General features: G+C 35.9%; 1 non-coding gene across 1 annotated transcript; it reads right to left on the bottom strand.

Annotated features, from left to right (window-relative positions):
* Positions 1-5,632: 5,632 nt before the first annotated feature.
* LOC131177767 (small nucleolar RNA R71) lies at positions 5,633-5,740 on the bottom strand. The gene has a single exon (XR_009147075.1). It is a non-coding gene; the product is annotated as a small nucleolar RNA R71 (small nucleolar RNA).
* Between the last annotated feature and the right edge of the window lie 4,928 nt (positions 5,741-10,668).

The following is a 10,668-nucleotide window of genomic DNA, read 5'->3' as shown; positions in this document are numbered from 1 at the left end:
CTCGACGGTGGCGATCCGGTGAACTCGTCGAATACTCATCGTGGCGTCACGATCTTCAGTACCTACGCGATGGAAAACCAACGCGCTAAGCATAACGCTTAGTGGTGCATAATTTATAATAACAATAATTAAACAATTGAATTAATATTTACAAATCATAAATTTTGGGTCTTTTACATTTTTTTTTTATTACACTTTGGAATCAATTAAAATTATTGAGATCTTTCCTATTTACTTATTGTATATTCAGTATTAATTAATTATTATCAATGCCCAAGAAACCTATAACAAATTATAAAAGCTGGATACACGGGAGTATACGGGTTAGACAGCCATATGTCTACCCCAGATACATCCGCTGTGCACGAGGCCACCGGTCGCACGACCATTGTCAAAGCTTGTAAAGCCGTAAATAAAGTAGGCACAATGGCGTAAATAGGCATATAGCCTGTAGAACAATCATATCGACATATATTGTCAGTTCATGATTTGCTCTGTAAGCGATCGCTATCTCGTGGTCCCTAATTGGTATACCAATTTATCCAAACTAAATAAATAAGTCTAGGTATACTATGGGCAATTAAACATTTTTAATTATTTTAGCACTATTCACTGTTACTATTTTCTAGTACTGTTCATTGGTACCATTAATTTCATATTAATGAGACATTAGTCCCAATTTACATATTCATATCATTTTTAATATTTAATTATCCTTATGAGTATTTTAATTATCATATATAGCATTTTTCCCATGAACCTTTCTTTAGGTTCATGTTGATGTGTTATCTTTATCTAGGAATTTGACTAGGTTAGGATGTCTATTTAGTCACACTTCCTTCATAACAATTGTTCCTCTATGTTTAAACTTGAATTTCAGTTTTTGAATCACTGAATTTGGAGTTATAGAACTCAAGTTATGGTCAAAATACCATAACTGGTCCCTTTGCCTCTAAGCTGTCCAGAATTTACAATTTCTAGTCAATAAACTTTGACCAGTCATTTGATCATTTTATTGTCATTTTTAGACTTAGGTTCCTCCACAAGATATGTTCCTCTATGTCTTAGGGACTCTCAGGTACAATTTCATAATTTTTCAAGCTTGGTATAGTGAGTTATGGTCAATGTATTAACCTGGACTCTCAGTCCTATAAGGGCAAAAATCAACTTCAGGGCAGTATGTTTGACCCTCTTTTTAGGGTCTTTACACTTAGAATTTGGAAAAGGTGTCTAAATCAATATTGTAGCCCTAAGTATCATGTTTCTAGATCATATTGGCAAATCTCAAATGGAATTTCCTAGTGGGAGTTATGGCCAAATGAACACACAGGTATCAAATGGCATTCTGGGTTCAACTTAACATTTTCTAGATTTCAATTCCTAAATTTGGCTAATATTTTCCCTAGGATGCAATGGTTTCTAGAGCTTGGTCAAAACATAAAAATTGTTGTGCTATGTCTTATAAAACTTTTGGCACTAGTTTCACTCAATTTGCAGCTTTGGAGACCAAGTTATGGCATTTTTGCCAAAACTGGTCAAGCATACCAAAGGAACAGTATTTTAGACAATTTATGGGTTGGCAGTTTTAGTGACTCAACTTGTGCTAACAATTTGATTTGGTTAAAAGCCAAACTGAGTTAAGTGGTCTTCATGAAAAATGTAGCCCTATGTCTAAACTTTCCATGGTTAAAATTTTAGGTCAATTGGACCAGTATAGAGAGAGTTATGACCAAATGAACACGTACTGTTCATTTGGTCATTTTCTGGGTTGGCAGTTTCAGTGACCCAACTTGTGCTAACAATTTGAATTTGTTAAAGGCAAAACTGGGTTAAGTGGTCTACATGAAAAATGTAGCCCTATGTCTAAACTTTCCATGGTTAACATTTTAGGTCAATTGGACCAGTATAGAGAGAGTTATGACCAAATGAACACGTACTGTTCATTTGGTCATTTTTCTGGGTTGGCAGTTTCAGTGACCCAACTTGTGCTAACAATTTGAATTTGTTAAAGGCAAAACTGGGTTAAGTGGTCTTCATGAAAAATGTAGCCCTATGTCTAAACTTTCCATGGTTAAAATTTTAGGTCAATTGGACCAGTATAGAGAGAGTTATGACCAAATGAACATGTACTGTTCATTTGGTCATTTTCTGGGTTGGGTTGCAGGGAAATCCGAATTTGGGCAGTATTTAGGTCAAGTTTTGGACAGAATTTGGGCATGGTTTCTTCATGGAAAATGGGCTATTTTGGGTCTAGTTTCACCTCCAATTGGCCTCATACCAATTGGGGTCACACAATTTTATTTATGGCCTAAAATGTACACTGCCCTCAACAAACACAACCTGCAGAAAATTGACACTTCCAAAACTCAATCTCCTCCAACTTCCTTACTTCAATTTGCATGCAATACACTTCTATAAGCAACAATCTCATCCCAATAGGTCAATTTCAACATTTTACACAAAGTCCTCAACATTTACACAAACCCTAGTTTTCAAAGTTTCAAATTTACAAAAACACTACACAATCAAACACCCAAACATTTCAACTAATTACACATTCTCATGGAACCATTTTTCATCACTTAAAAGCAATAAACTTCAAGTTCCATGGCTGCCAAAAATTCAAGGGTTCTTTCCTCTAGATTTTCTTTTTGTTTTAATGGTATTTATGCTTAGCTAAACATGCTTTTCATGTTTAATAAAGAGAAGAAGAGGGATTAGTGCACTAACCTCTTGTGACAAAAAAAATTATAATAAAATAAGAAGTGTACCTTATGTTTAAAAATTGAAAATATTCTCATGCTTTGAATACTTTTTACCCATCTTTCTTCTTAGCCTCATTTTAAACCCCATGGCCTCATTACATCCCTAAAAAGACCTTTGATCTCTTGATAGTACTTGCTACATTAGTGGAGATAGGAGTAGGGAATTTGCCTATGGGATTGGAAAACTATTCATCTATTCATTCAATTCTATCATTCCATGTTGAGATACTTTGGTTATCAATTGTCCTAGAATTCTTTTTGAGCATGACTATCTCTTTTGATTTGTTGGTTTGGGGATTTTGAATGATAATTGACTTGATGGCTAAGCGGTGAAAGCTTGGATAAGCATTAGATTCTTTGCATTTTGAAGGATGGGTATATGGATTGCTGGTATGGCTGAAGGTGTGTTAAGTTACTTTAATAGGTGATTTTCATAGTTCTTTGGATAAGGCACCCCTAAAATTTTTTTTTTGCATTTCATTTTAAAGTTTGCTTGAGGACAAGCAAAAGCTTGAGTTTGGGGGTATTTGATGCATACATTTTGCATAATCATTTAGGTTTAATTTCATAACCATTTTTATTTGATTATTAGTCATTTTTAGCTAATTTTATTAGTTAATTAGTTAGTTTTTCATAATTGTCGATTTTGGATTAATTTGTAATTTTTACTTTGTTTTGTAGGAAAAATGGTGTTTTTGAAGGACTAAAGAGAATTTTGCCATTGAGGAGTGTCTTCTACAGCAAAAAGATGTCAAAAACAAGTTTTCAAGCTGAAATATGCATTGACCAAACTGGCATAACTTGCCGCATAAGCTATGCAGATCTGCATAAGGAGAAAGATCATCGTTCAGAACCAAACGAAATGTGCATAAGGAGACTGCATAGCTTATGCACATTCTCGCCTCCCTTATGCACATTCACGAAATTGTGCATAACCTCTGCCCCAAGTCATGCAGCTTCGCATCAGGGACCCCGAACCAGTTAAAATCAGCATAAGGGATCGCATAACTTATGCACCCACTTATGCATCCCATGAAGAGTTCATTAATGAGTGGCAGAGATTCCCTCAAATAATTCCTCCTAGAACATACCATTTTAGGGCTCCATGTCAGAAAAATGCTATAAATAGTCCCATTTTCTCATTTTAGAAGGGAGGCAAGGAGAAAAGAAGAAGAGGAGAAGAGAGGCAGAATTTGAGGAGTCATTTTCACCTTCCACACCATTTTTAACCAAGATTTGCAGATTTCTTCCTTCCTTTACATTTTTCTACATTTCTAGTGTTTAATTTCTTACTTCGTAGCTTAGATTAAAGCTTTATTTCCATTTAAACTCATCATATCTTGTAATCATTATGGATAGTGAGTAGTTTACTTTTGATTCTGGAGTAAGGGATGTAATATTTTAGTTATTTTTGTGGATTTGAACTGGGTTAGTCCCAATTTAATGAATTTATGAGGTTTAATCCATTTCTTGTATGCTTATTCACATGCTTAATGAAGGGCCCCATTAAGTTATGTTCTTAATCCTTGGTTGAAGCACCGAAAGGAGAAAACCAAGTGATAGTTAATCAAGAAATTGGACTTAATTAACTTAGATCTAGAAATAGACTAAGGGTTAAGAGGGTTTTAATAGATTGATTAAAGAACCTAATGGGTCTTGGTTAATTTTAACTCCACGAAAGTAGGATTAAGTTAATTAAGGCACTCTTTGTCTCACTCGAAAGAGTTTTCAAAGGATTTTAGAATTAATCTCCTTTAAACCCATAAATTTCATGGATTGGGCTAGCTAGGGAAAATCCCAAAATAGCTTGAATATAAAATCTGAACTCCTAATCGCTTTTTATCATTGTTAATTTCTAATCGAATTTAATTACTTGCCATTTTGAATATTGCCATATTTGAACTTGCTTACTTCAATTTGATGCAATTTTAGTTTAATTAATACATTGTTGAATAGAATATTAATTTTGCACATTTAAATTGCATATCCCATTACCCATTAATTTACTACTTTAAATACTTCGATTTAGTCAACTTTTATATCAAAAATTCAATCATTAACACGACTCCTCGTGGGATCGATATTTTTCTATACTACTTGTACGACCCGTGCACTTGCGGTTGGGACGCATCAAGTTTTTGGCGCCGTTGCCGGGGAGTTGTTTGTTTAAGATTGAATTCTTGATCATTTTAGTTGTTTTTTAGTTTTATCTCTATTATCTTTTCATTTTGTGTTTGTTTGTTCTTTTTCAGGTACTCTTAATCTTTTATGAGAAGAGCTAGAAGCACAAGTGATACATCCTTATTATTCAACCCTTAAATTGAGAAATTTTGTAAGGCCAACAAGAAAGAAACCAGAAAAAGAAAAGAAGCCTTGATAGAAACTGAATTAGAAGCAGACATGGCTGATGAAAGAATTAGAATTGGTGTTGGTAATGCTGGAAATAGTCAAAATAATGAAAATGCAGCCCATGGTGAAGAAGTTGTTAATGCTAAGGTGCCTAGGGGAAGTATGATGGATCATGCTTTTCCTCGTTTTGATGACTTGAGAGAGAGCATAGCAAGACCAAGAATTGATGTAAATAGTTACAAGATGGATTTTGGAGTCCTTCAAATGATTCAGAATTCTCAATTTGGGGGTCATCCTTCTGAAAATCCACACACACATCGGAAGAAGTTTGCTATGATTTGTGACATGCAAAAACAACCTGGAGTATCTGATGATGCAGCAAGGCTAAAATTGTTTCCATTCTCTTTGAAAGATAGAGCATTGGATTGGCTTGATTCTTTACCTCACAACTCAATTACAAATTGGGAGCAGCTCACTGATGTATTTCTTGCCCAATACTTTCCACCTAGAAAAACTCAAGAGTTGAGGAATCAAATGATTGCTTTTAGACCAAGAGAAGATGAGACTCTTTATGAGTCATGGATGAGATGGAAGGAGTTGGAGAGACAATGTCCACATCATGCCATTCCTAAATGGATGATAAACCAGAATTTTTACACAAATGTCACTCCTGCTATCAGAGGAATCATTGATGCTCAAACTGGAGGGGAATTCATCATTAAGCATGAAGATGAAGCTTATGAGTTATTAGAGAAAATAGCAAAGAACAGTCATCTATGGAGTAGTCCAAGAGGGTCAACTCCAACTCAAAAAAGGCAAGTTGCTGGAATGTATGAGCTTGATCCATTCAACATGATCAATGCCAAATTTGATGCACTCACTAATGTCCTTGCTAAGAAAATGGAGGATTTAAGTATGCTAGTCAGTTCATCATCATGCTCTGGAAGTTCTCAACAAGTTACTTATGCAGAAGGAACAATGAGCTGTGGAGTAGATTATCCTTCATATGCTTGGAGGAATCATCCCAATTTTTCATGGGAGAATCAGCAAAATCAAGCTTCAACTCGGAACTTTTCATCACAACAACAAGAGCATCAATACCAACAACCTAGGCAACCACCACCTAGTTTTCAAGAAAAGAATGCAAATCGCACCTTTACCAAGACAAAGAAGAACAAAGTTCCACCACAGGCTTTATTACAACAAATTCTTGCTAATCAAATTAAGCGTGATGAAGAGTTGAGAGAGATGAAAGCAAGGCTGGAACAAATGCAAACACACAATAGGATCTTTGGAAAATCAGATTGCACAACAAGCATGCTCATCAAGTACCAATTCTATGGGAAAACTTCCTAGTCAAACAGAAAATCCAAGCGAGCAATGTCATGCCATCACACTGAGGAGTGGTAAAATAGTGCATAATGAGAAGAGTGAAAAAATTGAAAAGAGAGAAAATGAGGAAGATTTTGAGGAGATGAAAAACAAAAGAGTGAAAAAGGGAGTGCAAGAAAAGGTAAAGAGGAGGTTGGAGAGAAAGAAGAGAAATATATACCTCGAGCCTTACAAGCCACGACTTCCCTTTCCACAGAGATTTCAAAAGCCAAGCTTTATAATCTATTTTGGAAGTTATTAGAGGTTTTGAAGAAGATATATATAAATGTGCCTTTTATCGATGATCTTTCCCAAATGCCTTCTTATGCTAAGTTTTTTAAAGAAATTCTATCAAACAAAAGAAGACTTGAATATTATGAGATCAGAGCCTTAATCGAGGAATGCAGTGCTATCCTCCAAAGGAAACTTCCACCAAAGCTCAAGGATCCAGGGAGTTTTTCAATTCCATGCCATATTGGGGAATCATGTTCTATAAAAGCTTTATGTGATTTAGGGGCTAGTGTAAGCCTTATGCCCCTCTCCATCTATGAGAAGCTTAACATGGGAGATCTTAAGCCAACCCACATTTCTCTTGATTGGCGAGATCAATTAAATATCGAAGGGATCTTGGAAAATATACCAGAAGGTTGGAAAATTTTACATCCCGATTGACTTTGTCATTTGGACATGGAAGAGGATTCTCATATGCCAATCATTTTGGGAGGCCTTTCTGGCTACGGTGGTGCTTTGATTGACGTGAAAGGTGAAAAGCTTACTCTTAGAATCGGAGAGGATCGCTTAGTCTTCAATATTGGCAATGATAAGAAGAAGCAACATGAAGATGTAGACTCTTGTTTGAGAATTGATATAGTTGATGAGTTAGTAAAAGAGCACTTTAGAAAGAGCTATCCAAGGCTTCTCTTGAAAGTTGTCTTATCCATGAAGGAGTATCAATGATGAAAATCCAAAAGAGGCTGCATTTGCACAAGATTTGAATAGTAATCCACCTTGTCCTATGGCACCAATCTTTCAAGTTGAGGAAGTGGAGAAAAGTGAAGTAAAGCAACCATCTCTCAAAGAAAAAGATGCACCAAAGGTTGTCAAGAAAGAAATGGTCGGATTTTTAGACAAAGCAACAAGGATCTTCTCATGTGATGGAAAGAAAATGAAGTATAGATTCATTGAAGCACCTATTGGAAACAGAGGCAACAAATTCCAATTTCAGCCACCATGAAACATGAAAAGAGTCTAGCTAAGGACTATAAATTAGCGCTCTTGGGAGGCATCCCAAGTCCTTTTATTTTGCTTTTGTTGATTTACTTTCATTTTCATTAATTTTGTTTTTATCTTAAATTTCCTCAAATTCAATTTTTGACATTATTAAATCTTGTCCCTTGTAGATGTATATCAATGAAGAAAGGCTGGTGAACTATTGGGAGCTGCAATCTGGTTATTGCAGAGAAAAAAATGCAATCTGCAGAAAAGGAAAAGTCTGCAGCAGATAGATTCTCATCCTTGAGCCGCAACTGGTTTATGCAGAGAGGAAAAGAAATTCGCAGCAAAGAGGGTGTTTGCAGCAGATGGCTTGTGTTTTTGGTGAGGTTGGGTGTGAGACTTTTAAGTATGTGTGATTTTAATCTTAATATGGTGGTAAGTGAGTCATTTTTGCAGTTTTGAGCTTCTTTGGGTTGTAGGATTCAAGGTAAAAATGCTGCATTTTCTTGGCAAAACTTGGAAACTTCATTTCATCATTTGTGGTTAGATGCAACTTCATGCAAATTTTATGGAGTTTTATGTGCTAAATGTTGATTTGCAGAATTTGTCTTAAAATGGCATAGTTCTCAAAGGTCTTTTATGTAGGATCCATTTTTACATGCTTGTGTGATGCCTTTTTGATATACTTTGTATATATTGATGTGTTTTTGGTGAAACTTCTCATGGTTTATGCTTCATGGAATTATATTTCCTCATTCTAGGGTATTTTTCACACTTGCAATCCATGTTCTATTGCATTCTTGATCTTGCTAACTTGTGCATAAGCAACTGCATAGCTTATGCAATCCTGCATAACCACAATTCTTGCCATTTTCCACCTTTATTGCAAGTGCATAAGGAGAGTGCATAGCTTATGCAACTCTGCATAACCTCATTTTGTCAAATTTCATATCTGTCAAACCTTGCATAAGGTGAGTGCATGACTTATGCACATTTGCATAACTTCAAATCCTTCATTTTCTCTCTCTGCCGAAGTTTGCATAAGGAGAGTGCATGACTTATGCACTTCTGCATAACCAAAAATCCAAAACTCCAATTCTGCCGAAGGGTGCATAAGCAGAGTGCATAACCTATGCACTTCTGCATGACCAGAAACCCAGAAAAATCAAACCTGCCGAAGGGTGCATAAGGAAGGTGCATAAGTTATGCACTTCTGCATGACCAGAAACCCAGAAAAATCAAACTTGCCGAGGGGTGCATAAGGAAGGTGCATAAGTTATGCACTTCTGCATAACCAAAAACTCTGAATTTCCAATTCTGCCGAGGGGTGCATAAGCAGAGTGCATAACCTATGCACATCTGCATGACCACCAACCCAAAATTCCAAAAATTGCCGAACAGTGCATGAGCAGAGTGCATAACCTATGCACTTCTGCATGACCCGATTTTCTGAACAACCACTTCTGCCGAGAGATGCATAAGGGGAGTGCATAACTTATGCACTCCCGCATGACTTCGCTCCTCAAAATTTCAAAACCCACCGAAGAGTGCATAAGCAGAGTGCATAACTTATGCACTTCCGCATGACCAAAAAAAAAAAAAAAAAAAAAAAAATTTGCAAATATTTTACATAGCCTATGCAACCCTTATTGCCACTCATGCAGAACCGCACGGCTTATGCACCCTACTTATGCACATGTTCTGGAAAAGTTAAAACCTGCTGAGACTTGCATAAGGAGAGTGCATAACTTATGCACTTCCGCATGACCAAAAAAAAAAAAAAATTTTGCAAATATTTTACATAGCCTATGCAACCCTTATTGCCACTCATGCAGAACCGCACGGCTTATGCACCCTACTTATGCACATGTTCTGGAAAAGTTAAAACAATCTCAGACTTGCATAAGGAGAGTGCATAACTTATTCACTTAAGCATGACCAAAAAAAAAAAAATTTTGAAATATTTTACATAGCCTATGCAACCCTTATTGCCACTCATGCGTAATCGCACGCTTATGCACCCTACTTATGCACATGTTCGGAAAAGTTAAAACTCACGAGACTTGCATAAGGAGAGTGCATAACTTATGCACTTCCGCATGACCAAAAAAAAAAAAAAAAAAAATTTGCAAATATTTTACATAGCCTATGCAACCCTTATTGCCACTCATGCAGAACCGCACGGCTTATGCACCCTACTTATGCACATGTTTTGGACAGCACTTTACTCTGCATAACCTGTACAGCCTCTTATGCATCACCATTATTCCTTGAATTCTCATCTGCTCTATACCAGGTAACTCTTTCCTTTTGCTCTTAAATTTCACAATTCCTGGTAATTTCTCTTTACTTTGAATTTTGATAATGCACTACTTGAGACATTGAGGACAATGTCTAATTTTGAGTTTGGGGGTGCACATTCATTTTGATTTTTGCTTCATTTTTTTTACATTTTGAGTATAGGAACATCTCATCCCATTTCATTTACATATATTGTAAATATTTTACATATACATCCATACATACATATACATAACACATTTACACACACATTATACATCACTTAGAAATTATACACTTTGCACACAAATAGACTTCTTCCATTTAGTTAATGCATTGCTCATTTTTAGGAATCATGCATCATGCATTAAAATCTTTTGCCAAATCCCTTGAGTATTGAAAAGTTGCCTATGAGAGTGATTTGACTTACCTTTAGTTGGGTTTGTGGATCGAAAGTTTCCTAAGAGGTGCAAAGTTTTGAAGTGTTTATCCCTTGCCTATATCTTCTTAGCCAAAAAGCCACCCAACTAGTCCTTTAGAGATTGGAGTGTTTAGAGGGAGTTATTGGATATAAGGTAGTCAAATGATGTCTCACCAATCCTAGAACAAATTTTCTAAACCTTTCAAGGCGAAATATCAGCTTATACTTGAAAAGAGAGATGATTAGGCATTCTTTGATTTAAACCTT

Source organism: Hevea brasiliensis, unplaced genomic scaffold, assembly GCF_030052815.1.
Source record: "Hevea brasiliensis isolate MT/VB/25A 57/8 unplaced genomic scaffold, ASM3005281v1 Scaf81, whole genome shotgun sequence".
In the NCBI taxonomy this organism is placed as follows: domain Eukaryota; kingdom Viridiplantae; phylum Streptophyta; class Magnoliopsida; order Malpighiales; family Euphorbiaceae; genus Hevea; species Hevea brasiliensis.
This window is presented reverse-complemented; position numbering and strand designations above follow the sequence as displayed.